General features: G+C 38.6%; 1 pseudogene; it reads left to right on the top strand.

Moving 5' to 3' along the window:
• Positions 1 to 13532: 13532 nt before the first annotated feature.
• LOC120858435 lies at positions 13533 to 14391 on the top strand (annotated as a pseudogene).
• Positions 14392 to 23099: the final 8708 nt, after the last annotated feature.

The following is a 23099-nucleotide window of genomic DNA, read 5'->3' as shown; positions in this document are numbered from 1 at the left end:
TTTAGCCACTGCTAACTGAAAGGGACGGCATCACCGACTCAATGGACATGATGGACAGGGCTGCAGCCCATGGGGTCGTAAAGAGTCGGACACGACTGAGTGACTGAACTGAAAGGGAAATGTGCAACCTAATAGCTGCAAGTTAAGTTGTATTCAGGGACTTAACTTAGAAGTATAGCCAGGAAACAGCCTCTCAGATAGCTCTGAGGCTACTCCCAAGATGTAAAGGAGGAACCAAAATGTATATGAATTTTTTTGCTGAAGAAAATAATGTAGTCCAACATCAAATGATTATTGTTAATCACAAAGAACAGACAAACTCAAGATAATGATTTTAGTGCTTTATTGTGTGTGGGAAGATGCAAGAATCTGGGTTCACTGAAATTGTTTTTTTAGATATGCATCTTAACTATCTGGGCTTCCCTGGTGGCTCAGACAGTAAAGAATCTGCCTGTAATACAGGAGACCTAGATTTGATCTCTGGGTCAGGAAGATCTCCTGGAGAAAGAATTGGCTATCCACTCCAGTGTTCTTGCCTGGAGAATGCCACAGACACCATGGGGTCTCAAAGAGTTGCAAACGATTGAGCAACTAACCCTTTTACTTTTTCTCAGTTCAGTTCAGTCGCTCAGTCGTGTCCAACTCTTTGCAGTTCTTTGCACCAGTTGGCCAAAGTATTGGAGTTTCAGCTTCAGCATCAGTCCTTTCAATGAATATTTAGGACTTTTTTACTTCACTTAATTATGTAGGGCCAGTATCCATAGCATAGAAGACTTCCCGTTTTTCCTCCATCCTAAACTCCAATACTTTGGCCACTTCACGCAAAGAGTTGACTCATTGGAAAAGACTCTGATGCTGGGAGGGATTGGGGGCAGGAGGAGAAGGGGACGACAGAGGATGAGATGGCTGGATAGCATCACTGACTCAATGGACATGAGTTTGAGTGAACTCCGGGAGTTGGTGATGGACAGGGAGGCCTGGTGTGCTGTGATTCATGGGGTCGCAGAGTCGGACACGACTGAGCGACTGAACTGAACTGAAACTCCCCTCACTGGAAGCACTGTCAGTGGATAATATTATCACTCCTAATAGGTTCAGGATTTGTTTTGGGGGTGGATAAAAACTGATTGTTGTGATGGTTACATGACTCTGTAAATCTATTGAAAAAGATTGAACTGTAAACAAATAAAATGTAAATGGCTAATACTTTTTGATCCATGTAGAACTAGAATGGCCGCCATGTGGCTTTGTTTACAGTACCCACATATACACAAAACTCTCCAGACAGAAAAGGTGAGACCCTCAGATATGATAAGGTAGAGAATATAAAGCAATTCTTCAATAAATAATATGGGGTATTAAAATTTACAAAGCCTCTAGGTGCTTCACATGACTCTTTTTTCAGTATCTTGTATTTTTTAAATTAATTTTTATTGTAGGGTGTTCTTTGGAAGGAATGATGCTAAAGCTGAAACTGCAATACTTTGGCCACCTCATGCGAAGAGTTGACTCATTGGAAAAGACTCTGATGCTGGGAGGGATTGGGGGCAGGAGAAGGGGAGAACAGAGGATGAGATGGCTGGATGGCATCACTGACTCGATGGACGTGAGTCTGAGTGAACTCCGGGAGTTGGTGATGGACAGGGAGGCCTGGCATGCCGTGATTCATGACATGACTGAGCGACTGAACTGAATTGAACTGATAAGTTACTTGACACTGTTGTGTTAGTTTCTACTTACAGCAAAGTTAATCAGACATACATATTTGTAGACCCCCTCCCATCGGATTTCCTTCCCATTCAGATCACCACAGTGCATTAAGTAGAATTCCCTGTGCTATACAGTATATTCCCCTTAGTTGTCTGTTTTATACATAGATCCCAAGGAAGAAAGGGAGGGAATGAGAGGAATTAGGATATTGGGATTGATTGTATCATACGAGCCAGTGATTTCACTCCTAGATATATGCCCAAGAGAAATTAAAACACAATCCTCACAAAAATGCTTAATAGCAAGCAAGTAAAATGTAAATCATCTGATGAATGGATAAATAAAATGTGGTATATCCATACAATAGACTATTATTAAATGACAATGAAGGAGATGAGGTAGTGATAAATGTTATTACATGGATGAACCTTGAAAGCAGTATGCTAAGTGAAAGAAGCCAGTCACAAAGGATCACATATTGTATGATGATGCCATGCCATTTATGGTAGATACTCAAGCGTATGCAAATCCATAGAGATAGAACCTTGATTGCCTCGGGCTAGAAAGAATGCTTTGAGGAAAGTGATGAAAGACTGCTAATAGGTTCAGGGTCTTTTGGGGGGCAGTGGATAAAAATTGATTGTTGTGTTGGTTGCATGACTCTGTAAATCTACTGAAAATGATTAAATTGTATGCCCATAAATGCATGAATTGTAAATTATATGAATTATAGAAAAATGAAGCTCTTATAAAAATGTACTTGCCTAGATTTTCACTTATATCCAAGTTTACAATGGCAGTTAGTCCTTGACTATTTACAATAAGAATCACTTAAATTTTAGAATAGAAAGAGGCATTAAATATTTTATATTCCAATCTCAGTTTATGTATCATAAAGTACAGTATAGTCACTATTTCTCTCCACATGTCAAAGCTGGATGTCCAAACTGTTTTTTTTTTTTTTTTTTAAACTGAGGATTATTTTCTCCCACTTACTATTTATTTTATATGGTTAGCGGGCAGTTCCAACAACCTTGGTTTATGTACATTTTAGGAAGAAGAGCTCCCAAATCCTGTTGATACCTGGAAAAAAAAAAAAAAAAACCATCTGATATAATTAAAAAAAAAAAAAAAAAACATGCTTCAGTTCCTTTCCTTCAGATCTTGGCTCAACCATCATTCACTCAAAGGCATTCTACGAATACTCAATAAAGTAGTTTAATATAGACTGTTACCAAACTCAGGTCCAGCTGCTTGCCACTCAGAAGCCAAAACTCAAGAGAAAAATGCTGTAGAAAGGAAAAGGTGCTTTATTCAGGAAGTCTGCAACCTGGGGGGAAAGCCAAGGTCCCCTGTCAATCAAGGGGAAGGTGTTTTTAAAAGGGAGTTTTGGGTGTATATTGGCAGACAGAAGAAGCTACATGCATAACAGTGTAGTCAGCTCTGACAGTTATCTTGAAATTAGCCAGGTGGTGGTCTGATCAGCATTATCTTGATTTTTCTAAGTGCAGTTAATCTTCACCACCAAGGATTGATTTTTGCCCCATTTCTTTGAGGCCAATTCTCAGAATTGTGGCAGTGTGTGTCATGGCTACAGTCTAGTCATTATGCAATTAATTTCTTCCACGTGGTGAGGGTTCCAATCTCTACAAAACAACTCCAAGGATATGGCTCAGAATATTATCTATATCCCTTGAAGAGGAACTAAGGTCCTTGAATTTCTTTAATGACTAAACTATTATTTTGACCTGTTTTGACTGTTTTTCTTTTGATTCTGCATCTCCTCACTTCTCTGACTAAATTTATTCTTTGGCTAAAGTTTTCCTACAGACAAAATGCTGGTTGAGGACATGAGGTGGGGCAGGGATCTGTCCTGGGAAGCTTCCATAAGTCTTGCACTGTTTCACTATGTTTTTGTCGATATCGTTCATTTCTCTTAGAATATAGGGTCCATAGGGTAAGATATTTTTCACTGTCATCTGACCTAAGTAGATTTAGTCATGCACAATGTTTAGGTTTTTCTTCTTATAGTTTTACATTTGTAGAATACAGCGCCTGGCAAAGAGGTCTTTGAAGTAGGCTAGCCTTCCTCTGCAGTCTTCCTTTTCTTCTCTCAGCTCTCTGTCCTTTTAGGGACGGCAGCTACACATTGCATAAATGGCTGATAAAACAGTGTTCTATCATAGGTATGGTCATCTTCAGGCAGTAAGCCAGCACCCTGCCTAAGGTTGATTGTAGGACACAAGATTCATGATTTGCTAGCCTTTAATGCTCTATTTTGCAAAGGAGGGGAGTAGTTCTAAGATATTTTAACCTGTGGCTATTTCTTGAATATTGTTAGATTTTCTGCTAATCCCCAAATGTAATATTCACATAATAGCCAAGAGCCACACTTGTTACTAAAATAAATCCACTTCTGAAGTTCAGTATGGCAACTAGAAAAGCATTAGTTTTTCAACACACTGATATCTAGACCTTTTATTGTAGCCACTGCCAAAGCGTTGTTCCTCTATCACAATGGAGATCCACCACCCTAGACTGTGATTCTTGATTACCCTAGCTAATGACCCCTAAACTCAGGATGCCTAGTAATATCATGTTTTGTAGGCTGAGTTCAAAGTATGGCTCAAAGATCTTGACATTGCTCTCCTTTGCTACTGTATTCTCATCCCTAGGTGTCTGTCACTGTATAGTCAGTTATTTCAGACAAATTTAAGATGCCATCTGACTCTTATCCTCAAACTTCTCATCCTGTCATAGTTACAGCACATAATCCAGTATAATTCCTTCAACTGTAGCTGTAATAAAAACGTTTACCTATAGAAAATAAAGGAGCTAAATATGACGTTTTCATGAATAAGCTCATCCTCATTCATGAATTTTGCCTTTTCCTTTTTCAATTTTTGTATTCCTTTGAATATGCTGATCAAAAGATTTTTTCACTGAGGCTCGGGTAGAATTTCAGTTGCAAATCAATTGCTTTTGTTTCCTGGGAAAAAAATTAATATTGAGCACCTTAACTTTTTATTATAACTGAAAATATTGTCAGCTTGCTATGTTTTTGACTAAGAATTTTTGTCTCAGTCATGAAGAAACTTTTGCCATGATAGATCAGAATTAGTTTTTAATTATACTAGATGCTACATAGCATGTAAAATGGTACAGTCAGTCACTAGTCAATGTACTCTTTACTGCAAATCATAAACATTTGCTATAAATAAATCTTTATCATAGAATTGTAATTTGTAATTTCAAAGATCCTTTAAGACTGAACTTATGCCAAAAGACAGCCTTATTCCAGTGTGGGCTGCTGGCAATTGGCTCACTCATAACTCACTGAAAACCTTTCTTCATCCCTTTACTATCGACTAGGAAGCAAAACGGAGAAGGCAATGGCAACCTACTCCAGTATTCTTGCCTGGAGAATCCCATGGATGGAGGAGCCTGCTAAGCTGTGGTCCATGGGGTCACGAAGAGTCTGACACGACTGAGCGACTTCGATTTCACTTTTCACTTTCACACATTGGAGAAGGAAATGGCAACCCACTCCAGTGTTCTTGCCTGGAGAATCCCAGGGACGGGGGAGCCTGGTGGGCTGCTGTCTATGGGGTTGCACAGAGTCAGACACGACTGAAGTGACTTAGCAGCAGCAGCAGCAGTAGGAAGCAAAACACTAATTACTCCAGTCTCTTTACAACTTCCTTTCAGAGTTGGTCAGGATATAGAGTCTTGACCAGTAGAATGTAGAAGGATACCCCAGGATTTACCTCATGAATGAAATGTCAGAATCTCTTGAAATAAGGCTTTTGCTTTTGACCAGCTTTTATCACCTTTCTTATCTCTAGAACTTGCAAATGATGATCAGAAGCTCAGCACCTTTCTTAAGGTCAGGGAAGAATAGGTAGGTGTTAGGGGCAGAAGAGAAGGATAGAAGCATGGTTCCCTGAAGATATTCTTGAGTAGCTCTGCTGGACTTGGACCCTGTAACCTCCAGATTTTTTATCTTAAATAAAGTTAACAGCCTCATTATCCCAATAGAGCAAATATCAAATATAAATAGTTGCAGTGATAGAAAAAATAATTTAAAAATGATTTTCAGGACAGAATTCTTCCCTTTCTTCCTATCACAGAAAATATGACAAAAGCTAAGGGATGTTTTTATTATATTACTTTTAGACATCAGAATAACAGAATTTTCTGTGGGATAAGTTGGGACTCTGTGTTACCATTTGGTACTTTAACATATACAGTTTATTTTTATTAAATATGTATTTAAAAGAAAATAAATCAGAGATGTGATTTGAGAGTTATGCTATAAGTTATGACAGAGAACTGATATTATTTTTATTCATATGCATAAAAGTTTCAAAACTCTTATGTAGGCATTGTTTCTTGGACTTTGCTCATGAAAGTTCTTTTATCCCAAGAAAATAAAATTCATAGTTTCAAAGGGTACTAACAATGGCTAGAGCAAAGATTTTCTTTTAATTTAAAACTATCAGTTTTATATTATATATTCTTAAAAAGTGTCTCAGGATTTATTTTATCATTTTTCTGTTTCCATTCTGAAAAGGAGGGTTATGAACAAGATAAATGAAAAAGAAAAGCTGCTTAAAGATACAAGCTTGTGTACCATGATTAATATTTTGCAAATGATGACCCATATGCATTTTAATTTCCCCCTTAAATCATGTTTGAGTTTTCTACCTCCCACCTCCAGAACTAAGTCAGGAAGTATATAGATCCTGGGAAGAAGAGGTAGAAACTTCCTGTTTTTAGAAGACATTTAACATGAAGAATGGGCTCTATGAAGAGGAAAAAAAAAAAATGACCAGACTGTTTCAGCTCCCACTTAACATTTTGAAGGCTTCCCAGGTGTAGTTGGAGAAGGCAATGGCACCCCACTCCAGTACTCTTGCCTGGAAAATCCCATGGACAGAGGAGCCTGGTAGGCTGCAGTCCATGGGGTTGCTAAGAGTCGGGCACGACTGAGCAACTTCACTTTCACTTTTCACTTTCATGCATTGGAGAAGGAAATGGCAACCCACTCCAGTGTTCTTGCCTGGAGAGTCCCAGGGACAGAGGAGCCTAATGGGCTGCCTTCTATGGGGTCGCACAGAGTCAGACACAACTGAAGCGACTTAGCAGCAGCAGCAGCAGCAGGTGTAGTTGCTGAAGAATCCGCCTGCCAATGCAGGAGATGCAAGACCTGTGGCTTCGATTCCTGCATCAGGAAGATCCCTTGGAGTAGGAAATGGCAACCCATTCCAGTATTCTTGCCTGGAAAATCCCATGGGCAGGGGAGCCTAGCAAGCCACAGTCCATGGGGTCGCAAAGAGTCAGACACAACTGAACATGCAATAAAGTACACAGCTATAGCAAATAGACTGAACATGCAATAAAGTACACAGCTATAGCAAATAGAAGATGCCTCTTCCTCCTGTGACAACTAGGCTTGAAGGTTCTTTGTTCTTACTAGAAAGGAGTTAAGATATAGAGAATGGGAATAAGCCAGTCCTTCTCTGTCCCATTCAATTGTGGGAGCAGGGAGACAGAAGAACACAAAATTGCTAAAACCCCTCTTCTGATTTTTCTTTCTAGTCTTTGACATGGAATGTAGAGTCAGATAATGAATTAGAGAGCATGCCCTAATCCATTTCCTTTTGGATTAGTGTATAAAACTATCTCCCAGGTGTTTTTTCCCACATCGATCTTGGGTCCCAATATCAGAGTATATGGTCATATAACATAGTCAGGCAATAATGGTAGGGTTTGATTTTTCAAAATTCTTGCATGAATTGAGGTGGGACCTGGAAGGTAGTGAGAGTGTTGACCGCTAGATTTTGAGGATGGTATTGAGGTCACTGAGGCAGGTGAGTCACCCAAGTAGGAAGTCATAGAAAGTACTGAGATGAGACTAAGTCTATAAGGAAAGACCATCATGCTTTAACCAAACTGAAGGGAAATGGATTTTGAGTATTACTGGTATCTGATTTCAGACCTAACTCTTGGTAGTATTGCTGCAGGTTTGTGCCCTACAAAACTGGACTCTGATCAATTCTATGTCAAGCATAGAATTGTTCAACATAGAATCTCATATATATTGAGAGAGAGACAGAGACAGACAAAGGCAGACACAGAGAGTAGAGGGTGGACAAAGACAGAGAGACAGACAGAGACCCCCCTGGGTAATTTTATAATTTGATAATTGGAAGAAATTTTTTAACAGGTTAATTTCTGGCTCTGAACGTTTAATACATTATAGACTTTTTCTTTTCCATCCATACACACACACTTCTGATCTCTGCTGCCATCAGACATGTTCATATGATATTAAATCCTCTTGCCCTGGATCCTCATGTCATGAAAGTAGGTTGGGTTATCACAGTAGAGAGTAGCAGGAGTAATTCTGGGAAGCCATTGCTGCACTGATATAGCTAGCATAACAGAACTCTATATGACAGTAAGGATGATCTTCAAAAACATATCACCCTTAACCTAAAGCAAGGGAATTCCAAAGCTACATCTACTTCTGCTTCATTGACTATGATAAAACTTAGACTGTGTGGAAAGGCTTTCCACACCTCACTGGAAAATTCTTAAAGAGATTGGAATACCAGACTGTCTTCTTAGAAATTACCTTCTTCTATGAAATCTGTGTGCAGAACAAGAAATGCCAGTTAGAACCAGGCATGAAACAATGAACTGGTTCAAAATTGAGCAAAGAGTATGTCAAGGTTGCATATTGTTATCCTGCTTATCTAACTTATATGCAGCGTACATCCTGTGAAATGCTGAGCTGAATGACTCACAAGCTGGAATCAAGATTGCTGAGAGAAATATCAATAACCTCAGATATGCAGATGATACCACATTAAGGAGAGAAAATGAAGAGAAACTAAAGAGCCTCTTAATGAAGGTGAAAGAGGAGAGTGAAAAAGCTGACTTAAAACTCAACATTCCAAAGATGAAGATCATGGCATCCGGTCCCATTGCTTCATGGCAAATAGAAGGGGAAACAATGGGAACAGTGACAGACTTTATTTTCTTGGGTTCCAAAATCACTGTGAATGGTGACTGTAGCCACAAAATTAAAAAAAAAAAAAAGTTCCTTGAAAGAAAAGCTATGACAAATCTATGTAGTAAATTAAAAAGCAGAGACATCACTTTGCCAACCAAGGTCAACATAGTGAAAGCTATGTTTTTTTCCACTAGTCACGTATGAATGTGAGAGTTGGACCATAAAGAAGGCTGAGTGCTTTTTTTAATTTAATGCTTTTGAACTGTGGTGTTGGAGAAGATCTTGAGAGTCCCTTGGACAGCAAGGAGATCAAATCAGTCAAACCCAAAGAAAATAAACCCTGAATATTCATTGGAAGGACTGATGCTGAAGCTCCAATACTTTGGCCCTCTGATGAAAAGAGGCCACTCATTGGAAAAGACCCTGATGCTGGGAAAGACTGAGGCCAAGAGAAGGGGGCAACAGAGGATGATATGGTTGGATGGCATCACTGACTCGATGGACATGAGTTTGAACAAACTCAAGAAGATGGTGAAGTACAGAGTAGCCTGGCATGCTGTAGTTCATGGGGTCACAAAGAGCCGACATGACTTAGCAACCAAACAATAACAACAGCAGTATTTCAGCGGAACCCCTAAAGGAGAGCAGCCACTCTCCTTTCACTCAAGATGAGGAAAGTGCAATGGAAATATTGTTGGAGTGAAAAATATAGCAGTCTTAACTAATTAGAATTGACTGAACAACACCAATAGTATTACTCTTAAAATTCTAACAAAAAATCAACCATGTTAAAACATTGCAAATAATTCACAGTAAATATTCTTCTGAATGAAAAAGTAAAAAATAATGTGAGAGACTGAGCATTGTGTTTTATTGTGTCTGTCTCTTGATTAAATTATCTTCATGGGAGAGGGTTGAAACTGAGTAAAATGAAAATCTAAAATTTTTCCCACTAAATAGTGGCTGCAAATTCAGTAATAAAGAGAAACAGATTTGTTATTTTAAAAAATCCATATTTAACCTACATTCAAACTTTAATGTGATTTTCCCGTATTCAGTATAAACATATTTTGAATAAGCTTCATTCCATACATCTTATCTCTATTGAAATCTTCCTCTTTCTTTAAGATCTGACATAACTGCCACCTCTGCTTTGAAGCCTTCCCTGGTCTCCAGGGAGAATTAAACTCACCCAACTATGAATTGCAGTGGTACTTGTTTTGTGCTTATTTCCTAATAGTTATTACTTACCACTTTATATTTTAGTTATTGGTTATGCATTATCTCTAGGGTGACCATATGATTTATTGACATGGCAATGGCACCTTGGAAAATAAATAGAGCATCTTGTTAATTAAGCCAAGAGTACAGGTAGAAATTCAGGCTGCCGTGAGGAAACAGGGAAGGATGATTATTCTTTCTCTCTCTTATTTGAATGAAATTTTCTGAACACATATTGGAGCTTTGATTTTTTTTCCCTTAGGGTTCTTAGTAATTTCATTAAAATCACTAGGGAGGAGTTTAGTATAATTTGTTAGATGATTACTTTAGTTGATAATTTTAAAAACTTCCCTTTATTGACTTATAAACGCTTGCCTTTCTGGTTTATGGACAATCAAGCCGTGACATAGACACAGTTCATATAAGCAAGAATTTCATAGGCAGTTTAAGTTAATAAAAATTACTCAATAGCTGATTCAATAAATATACATTCTCATATATGAAGTGGGTAGACATACATCATTATATACAGAGATCACTCTGAATTATAGAACAGATATTTCTGCTTTTTAATCTGATGGGTCACAGTGCAAATTTGAAAGATGTAGATTTCCAAAATGGATGAAATCAACAAAGTTTATCAGACTACAAAGAGGAAAATCCAAGTTGTTCATTCCCCATTCTAGAAAATTGTGATTGTTAATTTAAATGTCTGGATTATGCATCATTTTAATTGATAGAATTGACTAGAATAATCTCATGTTTTTGTTATTGATAATGATTACTTTTTAACATTTTATATCTCTAAAAGGTTATATAAACAAAATTTGAAAATTGTCAACAATTTTACATTATATTCATTTTCTTATTATTTTGAATTTAGCTTAGATTTTACATAAGAATTTTGGATTCTTTATGTATTATCTTTTGTAGTTTTGTGTTTTTTTTAAACTAGGTTTTGTTCATTCAGTAAATATTGATTGTTTATTATAATTCATGAAAAGTGGGTCATTCACTGTGCTATACCCTGGGGGAAGAAACAGTGAAGATGATACATTTAATCAGAAAATTCCCTGATAGCTCAGTTGGTAAAGAATCCGCCTGTAATGCAGGAGACACCAGTTCAATTACTGGTCCAGGAAGATCCCCTGGAGAAGTGCTAGGCTACCCATTCCAGTATTCTGACCTGGAGGATTCCATGGGTTACAATCCATGGGGTCGCAAAGAGTTAGACATGATTGAGACTTTCACTTTCCTTTTCCTAAGAAAATCATCTTAATTACATTTTCAAAATATTTGAATTGGTCTCTAGTTTTATATTTGGGGTTATAAAATTTATAAATAGAATTGTTAGTTTTTAAAAATAATCACATACTAAGTCAAGTACATTAAGACACATTAAGTGTACGATGATTTGTACCTGCATATGAGTGGAAAAACTGCAAATATAGAGAATAGTTCAATTAAGATAATTGTCCATCAGTTGAATAGTGTGTAAATTACCATGCAATCTTCTGAAAACAAACTTGGTTTTCAATAGAATGATGTCTTACCCTGTTATTATTCAACTTATCATGTCAGATTGTGTTCTGTTTTTTAAACACTAGCAATTAATTGTATAGCTTTCAAGATTAAGATTACTTTCTTTGCCTCCCCAAGTTTAGCTTTAAATACCATGTTACAGGTAATATGACTAATATAAGTATATTATCTTGCAGTTAGGCTCATATAAACAGAAATATCAGTATATCAGAGTTAATGTATAATTCAAGGTCTCAGCAGGATAAAGATGGTATATTCATTTAGGATAAATTGAGGAGGATTTGTTAAAGGGATTGTTTTAAGAGTTAGCAGTGTGAAAACCTTTGAAGAATTCTATAGGGTAGGGACTGGTACACTAAATACCCAGTGTGTCTGTTTTCCTTCCCTTTGATCATCTGCCTGGGATTCTTTATTGGCAAAACTCAGCTGGAAGAAGACAAGAGAGCCTTCTGAGATGGTCAATACACATGTACTTTCCAGGAAGGAGAGTAGAGTGAAGAGTGAATCTAATAAGACAAACAAGATGTATGGCACCATTCATTCTTTTGTTTCTCAGTATACACTGTAGTCTTTGGCTTGAATGTGTTGCAAATACAGGAGACACATAGAGACCCACAGCATGTTCAGTCAGTCAAACTCCTATCTGACATCTAAAATATTAACTGCAACCAGTTTTCATATAAGAAAGTAGGAGAAAAAGAGAGAGAAAGAAAGAGTTAAATAATATGAAATATGGCTAAGTCACCACTTCTTTACCTGGTTAAAAGATCTAGGTTGATTATAACTGCCTTAATTCACAGTATATTCCACATTCTCCTTACCCTCTGCCAGTAACTTTCTGGACAAAGTTCCTTAGACTGTTAATCCAAATCATCTTTCCTATAGAATCTGACACCTTGCATTGCCAAAGTATTTCACTGTTTAGGGCTACAGCATATTAAAAAGCAGAGACATTACTTTGCCAACAACAGTCCATCTAATCAAAGCTATGGTTTTTCCAGTAGTCATGTATGGATGTGAGAGTTGGACTATAAAGAAAGCTGAGTGCTAAAGAATTGATGCTTTTGAACTGTGGTGCTGGAGAAGACTCTTGAGAGTCCCTTGGACAGCAAGGAGATTCAACCAGTCCATCCTAATGGAAAAGAGTCCTGAATATTCATTGAAAGGACTGATGATGAAGCTGAAACTCCAATACTTGGGCCACCTGATGCAAAGAGCTGACTCATTTGAGAAGACCCTGATGCTGGAAAGATTGAAGGTGGGAGGAGAAAGGGACAACAGAGAATGAGATTGTTGGATGGCATCACTGACTCAAAGGATATGAGTTTGAGTACACTCCGGGAGTTGGTGATGGGCAGGGAGGCCTGGCATGCTGCGATCCGTGGGGTCGCAAAGAGGCAGAGACAACTGAGCGACTGAACTGAATTGAACTGAACTAATTCATGATATATTCCATATTCTCCTTACCCTCTGCCAGTAACTTTCTGGACAAAGTTCCTTAGCATGGTAATCCAAATCATCTTTCCTATCGAATGTGACCCCTTGTATTGCCAAAGTATTTCACTGATCAGGGCTATTAACAAGTACACCGAAGCATAAAGAGACACCCAGTGAACCCCTGGATTCCAATAATAGTCTTTTTGTCCAGTACTTGACAACTGAAGGGATCAATGACCCCAGTTAGTTCTCTTCTTACTGATTTAGAGAAATGAGAATCCCTCAATGGCCAGGAGTAAATTTAGCCTCCAATTTGTTGGAATCATGACTGTATTTTTTTGAACTAACATTCCTTCTTTGGGCACTAGCGCCCCCACACCCACCAAGTTCAATGTTGCATTGCCAAAGATAAAAATTTCTCAGAGCGCCATTGTGTGGCAGCGAGACCCGCAATTAAAGGGGAGCGCCAGGGTTGAGGTGCTGAGGAGGAGCGCGGGGGCCGGCAGCGGCGGCACGGTCGGGCAGCCTGGGAGGACAGCGCGGGGTCAGCCTATGTGACTGGGTGGGCGCCGGCGCGACCTCCGTCTGGAGAGGATTCAAGATGACCAACGAAGAACCTCTTCCTAAAAAGGTTCAACTGAGTGAAACAAACTTCAAAGTTATGGCATGAGATGAATTAATTCTAAGGGGCAAACAATATGAAGCATATGTGCAAGCTTTGGAGGGCAAGTACACAGATCTCAACTCTAATGACGTAACTGGCTTAAGGGAATCTGAAGAAAAACTAAAGCAGCAGCAGCAGCAAGAATCTGCACGCAGGGAAAACATTCTTGTAATGCGACTAGCAACCAAGGAGCAAGAAATGCAAGAGTGTACTACTCAGATCCAGTACCTTAAGCACGTCCAGCAGCCTAGAGTTGCACAACTGAGATCAACGGTGGACCCAGCGATCAACTTGTTATTCCTAAAAATGAAAAGTGAACTGGAACAGACTAAGGACAAACTGGAACAAGTCTAAAATGAACTGAGTGCCTGGAAGTTTACGCCTGATAGGTAAACAAATCATACTCCCCAGTCAAGACTTCCCTGACAGTCCCACTGCCAGAAAGCTGTGGTGGAACAGCTACGTACTCGTTTCCACACCAAGACTCAGACTTTTTGAGCCAAAAAGCCACATTCTTATACTATCCAGCTTGTAAGGTTAATGTAAAACCTACCAGATGAACCTTGTGTTTCAGCTTTTTTCTCTTCCCCCACCCCTTGCTTCAGAGGCCTGATGGCGTCGGACTATTCTGAAGAAGTGGCCACCTCCGAAAAATTCCCCTTCTAGGACATGTAGACACTTGAGAAATGTTTCTGTTTAAAGAAAATAGAGGGAGAAACAGAAGTCTTAAGTCTGTGGCACACTGTGTCTTCAGGCAGTTTGGAGGAATGAAAACCTAGAGATTTAAAACCATGGATTGAACATGTAAAATTCCAGTAAATGTAAAGATGGAATATGCATTGCTCTTAACCTTGAGCACAGTGACTTAGACACACTGTATATCAGTTTTGCCAATAAGACTGTGGACTTCGTGATTGTTGTTGAACTTCTGGGTCACACTCAAATGAGGTGAATTTTGCCTTTAAAGGGTTTATTTGCTAAGAACCAACTTAATAGTCATGAGTGAATCAAATAATATATGTCAGTACAAGTAGTTCTTCTATTTAACCATTTCGTTTGGGGTGCTATATTACTTGATTGAGCCTTAAATTAGTGGTTTTACTCAATGATTTGTTCTTTGAATGGTTGCTTGCCAGGAGCCAGCATGAGGAACTCCACCCATGGCAAAGGTCATGAGGAAGGAGGCTTGGCATATGCAAAGGTGTGATCAAGCCTCAGGAAACCCCCTGTTCTCGAGCATCTACCCCCAAAACCAGAGTCTATCTACTTTACTGTTTCATGCTTTCACCTACACCTCTGACTTTATGGGGGGCTGTTCCCCACCGGTTCTCTCGGAGAAGGAGTTAGCTTACAGCTCCAAGTCAATAAATATTCCTGGGCGTGACAAGAGTGTTTCAACTTACGAACTCCTCTGAAGGTTATCTAGCCCCACGTGTGATTGTTTACAGCCTCCCAACCTGAGAGGCACCAGATGTTTTAGACTTACTAAAGGCAAATTCCTTTGGGAAGTTGGAAATTATTAGTATAATGGGTTGGTTAGGAATTATATTGGTGAAGGGTTTTTCATTTGTTGTGCCAATAATTGCTGCTAATTCCCTGCCCTGGGTGTGACAAGGGTGTCTCAGGTCAAACCTCTCTGCTGGCAAACTAGCTTGTGTGATAGGATTATCCATACTCCTGCCACTAGCACATGATTGTTTACTACCTCTCAACCATAATTGTTTACTACCTCTCAACCATAAACAGCACAGAGAGCTTGGAGTATTTTGAAAGTCTTAATTAGCATAGGGCTTTTCTCATTGTTGAGTCAATGATTGCTGCCAGGCCTCCATATCCTTAGGCACCTGGGAATATATTAATCAATGTATTTGGAATATAGAAAAAGAAATATAGTAGTTTTTGATGTTAGCAATACTAGACTTTTTGAGTTAATGAGTTTTCTCTTTTGTAATAGATCACTGTACTTTGTTATAAATCACTGTGTTCTTGCTATGTAAAAATGTAACTTTATCACTATCTTAAGACTAAATAGATCTTAAGGGGAACATTGGTGAAGGGTTTTCATTTGTTGGGCTGATGTTTGCTGCTAAATCTCCATATTCCCTGCACTTATAATGAATATAACTAGCATATAGGAGAAATAAGTGTTAACCTTTAAGATTAATCATGTTAACCTTGGGTTAAATAAATTCCTTTCTTGATTGTAACTCACTACACCCTCACCCTATAGGAATGCAACTTTATTTGGAGGGTGGTGCCTGGTTTAATAAAAAACACCCTTGGAAGAAATAAGTTTTTTGGTTATCAGAAAGAAAGGATCATACAATGTCAGCAGGTCTCATGGTGAGAAGATGATGTAAAATCCCTAAAATCTTTTTTTATGTAAAGCACCTGATTTTGATAAAGGTCAGGACTGCTGACCCCCACGTGACTCTGTATTCATCCCTATGTGTAACAAAAGGTATATAAGCAAACTTAAAAATAAAAAAATGGGATCAGTTTCCAGAAAGACTGATTCCCCCATGTTGTTCTTTCTTGCTCCCCATTTTTCTGGCTGAATTCCCATCTGGAGCATGGGTGCTCGCCATGTCTACTTACTTGTCCCGGCTTTCAAGCCCACGTGAGAAGGAGCCCAAGGAGGGGCACCTTCTGATATTCAAGTGATGCCAGTGGCCTAACGTAGATGGTGCAAATTCCTTGTCTTGGAATTTTATTGGTATCCCACGTAAACCAAGTTATTCAGCATCTTTTTCTCTCCTACTATTTTCTGGCCAAATTCCCATCTGGTGCATGGGTACCCACCAAGCCTGCTAATTTTGCCTGGGCTTCTAAGATCAGACTGGGGGGGCCTCAGTGCCTCCTCTCCTTCAGGAGAACAGGAAAGACGCCTGCAGCCTATGTAGGTGGTGATTGGTATTCCATGTAAACCAAGTTATTCAGCCCCTTTTTCTCTGCTAATTTCCTAATCCCTCTCTATCTGTAATTAAATAAGTTATTTCCAAGGACGCTGACTCCTTCGTCCCCACCTTTGAATCACCCTGGATCCACCGGGGCTGGACCCCGGCAGTTGCTAATACTGTAGATAATCTTACCAAGGACTGTACAAACATGAAGGTATGGTTTCAAACTTCAGGTTTTAAACTGTTTGAAGCATTATAAACATTCATTTCACGACTAGATTGTATAAGGATATTGGCTGTGATGAGACTGTGTTATATTTTTCAGTAGTGAAATTTATTAAATCCCCATTCCAGTCAACAGGCACATGTTGAAAGAGCATTGTCGTTGGTGTTAATGGGGGAATGTGTTCCTTCATTGTATTTGGGCCTTTTGTATTGCACTCTTGATATTAAATTAAATGTGCCTTGAAAAAAAAATGTTCTCAAAATGTTACTATATGTAATATTGGGAGAGGCCACCTTCACTGTCATCTCTTGGTTCCCATATCTATGCATTCTGGGTATACATGAGCTGAGGTTTAAGGCATATATCACATATCCTGTAAGCCTACTATATCCTGTTCCCTCCCCAAAATAAAGGTCCTTGATGAAATGAATATGAAACTCTTAAACCCCATTAGGCTACTTTATTTTATCACTTTTCCATTCAGTCTCAACAGGGGTATCCCTAAGTGGGAGATGTTGAGTTTTGAGTGTAAAAAAAAATCTGGAATATCAAAATAGTATTTGATGGAAGGAGAAGGGCAGGATGTGGGGGTGGCACAATTAGAAAAAGCAATGTCTAAAAAAAATTCTATAGGAGAGAGATAATGAAGAAAGGTTGAGAAACATTGAATTACTATACGTTGTTGTTGTTAAGTTGCTAAGTCGTGTTTGACTCTTTGTGACCCTGTGAATTGCAGCACTGTAGGATTCCCTATCCTTCACTGTCTCCTTGAGTTTGCTTGAGTTTATGTCCATTAAGTCAGTGATGCCATCCAACCATCTCATCCTCTATTGCCCCTTTCTCCTCTTGCCCTCAATCTTTCCCAGCATCAGGGTATTTTCCAGAGTCAACTGTTCTTTTCATGTGGACAAAGTATTGGAGCATCAGCTTCAGCACCAGTTTTTCCAATGAATTTTCAGAGTTGATTTCTTTTAGGATTGACTGGTTTGATCTCCTTGCTGTCCAAGGGACTCTCAAGAATCTTCTCCAATACCACACTTGGAAAGCATCAATTCTTCAGCACTCACCCTTCCTTCATTCATACACATTGATACATGACTACTGGAAAACCATAGCTTTGACTATATAGACCTTTGTCAGCAAAGTGATGCCTCTGCTTTTTAATACATTGCCTAGGTTTGTCATAGCTTTTCTTCCAAGGAGGAAGCATCTTTTAATTTCATGGCTGTAGCTACCACCCCCTGCAATACTTTTATTTAAAATATTATTTACAACAGAAGCAGAAGGATATTGGAAAACCATAAAGGGCAATGTAGTAACCTGAGGGTAGGTGCCACCTATTTTTCAAAGGAGACAAAAAGGAGGAATCGTTAAAATAACTTGTAAGCACATGATCATATTTAAATAACTGATGAGAGGAAATACAACTTTTGTTGAGAAAAACAGCCAGTTTAAACAACCTCTTCAGGAAAGACTGAACAGCAACAAGTTTTCCAACATTATTTTCGTATTATTTTCTTATCTTTTGCCACAGTTCCAAATTTTCTGTCCCGCAAGCTATACAGAAATGGAACCCATTGATATAGGCTATCCAGGACAGTCTCTTAGGTCAGAAAACAGAGTGTAAAAAGGTGGATGGGGTAAACAGATGCTGTTCAACACAATAGCATTTAAGGGTAACCAACAAAGGGAAGATAGTTTCTAAAATTCGTTGCTTTCTTGAAAGTGAAAATATATGGATGAATCATCATCTTTGAAATATGTTTCAAAGTAAAATCTTGCATTAATCTTAATCTAAATTAATATGGGAAGTGACTGATGAAAATATGGTGAGACTGGTATGATACTGGATAAAACTGTCAGAATTTCTAACAAGGTATTACAGAGCTAACACCGCCTGAGTTCAAGGTAATCTTCATTATCACTTTTATATAGTTTATATAGAAGTCTATGGAGAACGTCTATCAAGAAAACAAGTTTTTTTCTAAAAATAAGCAGTTAGTTTGTTTTTTAGCCTAAGTATAATGTATCAACATTGAATAAATTAATCAATACTAAGTAAAAAAAAAAATCCTTATAAAACACCCCCTCCGATGGTCTGAACACTTGATAGTCATACCCTTCTCAGTGTACTGCATGTCTGTTCACAATTACAAGGAACCAGGGGCTATCAGGAGGAATCCCAACTAGATCACCAGGGTTTCACATGTATTACTCCCTGCTCTTGTGTGTAAAACTGTCTTAAAGACTTCTGCTGATTAGGGTCATAGGCTGATGGTTCTTAAGGAGTAGCCTCATGTGGCAGGCTCAGCACAGGCTTCTGTCTTCTAGTTACACATTCAGAGGCAACTGTAGCTAGATATTCATTGGTGAAATACATTATAAAATTGGGCCCGTAAATAGCCTCCATGTCCGCCATTTTTGTGCTTAACATCCCATTTTTGGGGTGGTCACTGAACAAATTTGGCTTCTACTTCATGACTCAGTGCCTCTTCTATGATGAATGTTTTCTGGTGTAAGGTAAATACAAATTTTTTTTTTTTTTTTTACTTTGTGCCCTGTACCATATGTCCATTTGCACACCTCTGCTGGAGATTTTGTCTCTGACCTTTCAGGCTTTTTTCACCTAAGCTGCTGACCAGTTGACCAAGTCAATGATCAATAATATGGATCTATATAAGTTCTTAACTCAGGTCACTTTTTGCTCACTGTGTCACATTGGCATTGTGTCCATCAGTGTAGTTTGGTATGGTTTATATGGAATTTATCTATAGCCCAAATCTTTTTGACCTAAGTATGATACAAGGCAGTAAAGTTGACATAGTCCTGCGAAAAAAAACTCTACATAAATTTTTTCCATCCCACATGAATGCACACTCTTTCTGATTTATTTTATAATTGGAGTATTCAAAAATGCACTTGTGAAATAAATAACCACATACCATGTGCCTGAAGTATTATTAATCTTCTCCAGCAGTGACACAACAGCTGCTATTGGAACTGCTACTTGGTAGAGCCTGAAGTAGTCTATGTAGGGGTAATTCTCTTAATTCTGCAGTGGCCACAACAGCAAATTAAATGCTAACCCTCATCATACTCCTCAGGAAAAACATATTGTTTACTTGGATAAAGGTTAAGGAGGGTTCAGTTCAGTTCAGTTCAGTCACTCAGTCATGTCCGACTCTTTGCGACCCCATGAATCGCAGCACGCCAGGCCTCCATGTCCATCACCAACACCTGGAGTTCACTCAGACTCACGTCCATCGAGTCGGTGATGCCATCCAGCCATCTCATCCTCTGTCATCCCCTTCTCCTCCTGCTCCCAATCCCTCCCAGCATCAGAGTCTTTTCCAATGAGTCAACACTTCGCATGAGGTGGCCAAAGTACTGGACTTTCAGCTTTACCATCATTCCTTCCAAAGAAATCCCAGGGCTGATCTCCTTCAGAATGGACTGGTTGGATCTCCTTGCAGTCCAAGGGACTCTCAAGAGTCTTCTCCAACACCACAGTTCAAAAGCATCAATTCTTTGGTGCTCAGCCTTCTCCACAGTCCAACTCTCACATCCATACATGACCACTGGAAAAACCGTAGCCTTGACTAGACGGACCTTAGTCAGCAAAGTAATGTCTCTGCTTTTGAATATGCTGTCTAGGTTGGTCATAACTTTTCTTCCAAGGAGTAAGCGTCTTTTAATTTCATGGCTGCAATCACCATTTTCAGTGATTTTGGTAGCTTCAAAGTATTCCATCTGACGTTCCAAATTTCCTTAGCTCTTTTATGTTATAGACTCGGTGGGGGGGTGGGAGGGGTGGGGTGGGGGTGCTTCCCCAGTGGCTCAGTGGTAAAGAATCCACCTGCAATGCAGGAGAGGCAGGAGACACAGGTTCAATCCCTGGATCAGAAAGATCACCTGGAGGAGAGCATAGCAACCCACTCTAGTATTCTTGCTGGTAAAATCCCATGGACAGAGGAACCTGGTGGATTACAGTCTGTAGGGTTGCAAAGAGTCAGATGACTGAAGCGACTGAGCGCGCACATACGCATAGACCAGGGACTCAATGTCGAGTCACTTCTATAGCCAAGTACACTAATTCCACTTACATGGTTAGGAATTGAGAAAATGAGTACTGACTGGGTGTGCAGACCCTGTGGACTCACTGCAGGGCAGACTTTCACCAAAACTCCACTTATTACCTGGCTCCCATAGGTTCCTATTTACTCAAGAGAGAAAGAAGAAGAGTAAGACAATGCTTTGGGTCTCTGGGTATTGATGCCAACTCATATTCTGTTTGCCATAGTCCTTGAAATGTTTATGTATAAAGAAACAGAGGGAACTATGGAAGGATGGGAAAGCTGTCAGACTGGGTTGAAAATGAGTGAAAGAGGGAGAAGGTTAGATGGAGTCAGGGCCATTTGTGAACTTGAACCAAGAGTGGTCAATAGAGTCCTGTATTTATTTCCTAGAAGTGACTAACCTTGGCATTCCTACACACTTAGTCACTTAACAATCCTCACACCTTTTGTTTAGAAATTCAATTTCTCTCCTCTATTACAATAGCCTTGAATAAAGTCTTCCTTGTTTCTTTAACTTGTGCAATTTTCTTTACATATAGGAAGCAGCCACTAATCTATGTTTTATCTCTATTTATGGCTATACTGGACATTTCATATTAGTGGAATCATACAATACTGAAGTGACTGACTCACTTCTTTCCTTTGACATAATGCTTTCAAGTTTCATGATGTTGTAGCATGTATCAGTACTTAATTCCTTTTTGTGTGTACTTAGCCACTCAGCCTTGGGAGACATTTTGCACCCACATAGACTGTAGCCTACTAGGCTTCTCTGTCAATGGGGATTCTCCAGGCAAGAATACTAGAATGGGTTGCATGCCCTCCTTCAGGGGATCTTCCCAACCCAGGGACTGAACCCAGGTCCCACACTGCAGGTGCATTCTTTACTGTTTGAGCTGCTAGGGAAGCCTTAATTCCTTTTTACTGCCAAATAGTATTTCATTTTTATGTCTAAGCATGTTTTGTTTATCCATGCATCAGGTGATAGACATTTGAGTTCTTTCTATTTTCTGTATTTTATGAATGCCTGCTATAAGCATTCATGTTCAAGATTTATGTGGATATATTTTCATTTACCTGGGGTGTATACCTAAGAGTGAAGTTGCTGTATAACTTCCTGTGTAATATTTGGAGTAACTGACAAACTATTTCCCAAGGTGGCTGCACCATTCTGTCTTCTGACTAAGAATGTATGAGGATTCAAATTTCACCTTAACCTTACCACCACTTTTTATTATCTATTTTTTTTCACAGCAAGTCTAGAGATTATAAAATTGTATTTCATTCTGGTTTTTATTTGTATTTCCTAATAACTAATGAAATTGAGCATCTTTTAATGTGCTTATCATCTTTGGAGTAATATCTGTTCAAATCCTTCACATAGATCGAAATTTAAAATGGCCTTGTCTTAATATTTCAAGTTTAAAAAGATTTTCAAAAGGACATTTCAGTTGTCCTTTTTTTGATGTTATATATGATGTAAACAGCCAACTCATTGGGAAAGACCCTAATGCTGGGAAAGATTGAAGGCAGAAGGAGAAGAGGGCAACAAAGGATGAGATGGTTGGATGGCATCATTGATTCAATGGACATGAACCTGGATAAATTCTGGGAGATGGTGAGTGACAGGGAAGCCTGGCAAGCTGCAGTCCATGGAGTCACAGTCAGACACAACTTTGAAACTGGACAACAGAAACAAGTATTTTCCAAAAAGCAACAAAAATTTTCATGTGGGTCATGAGGTAATAAAAGCTTTTATTTTCCTTTTTGGTCATGCTGTTTACTTTTTGGATCTCAACTAGTATAGACATTAAACCATGAAGTGTGTCTTCAAAGCTTGTGCTTGTTCCCTAAAATATACAGAGTTAAAAAGCAGATATTAAAATTCTTGGGTATTTAATGTTTTTTAATGTTCTTTTTTATAAATCCAAGTATGCCCCATCTAAAAAGTACTGGAATAAAAAATATTCTACATTTATAAAACTAATAAATTAGGGTAAAATTATATATACACTATAAAATATTATTTTTCCAAGACAAGTAGGAAAGAAATGATTAAAGAATTCCTTAAGAACATTTATCCACTGTTAATCATCATCTGACTAATTATAGTGAGTTTGTACAATATATTTATGAAACATTAAAGGATAAAAGCAAGTATATGAATAGTCATGTTCAAATAACAGCAGATGTGGGAATATATACAAGTCAATCTTTCTAGCATAATTAAATCAATTTAGCTAAAAGTGTATTACTATTCCTCCTATAGTATAGTGGAAACAACACTGAAATTCGATTCATA

This window comes from Oryx dammah, unplaced genomic scaffold, assembly GCF_014754425.2.
Source record: "Oryx dammah isolate SB20612 unplaced genomic scaffold, SCBI_Odam_1.1 HiC_scaffold_29, whole genome shotgun sequence".
Taxonomy (NCBI): Eukaryota; Metazoa; Chordata; class Mammalia; order Artiodactyla; family Bovidae; genus Oryx; species Oryx dammah.
Note: the sequence above shows the minus strand (reverse complement) of the source record. Positions and strands in the feature narration are given on the sequence as shown.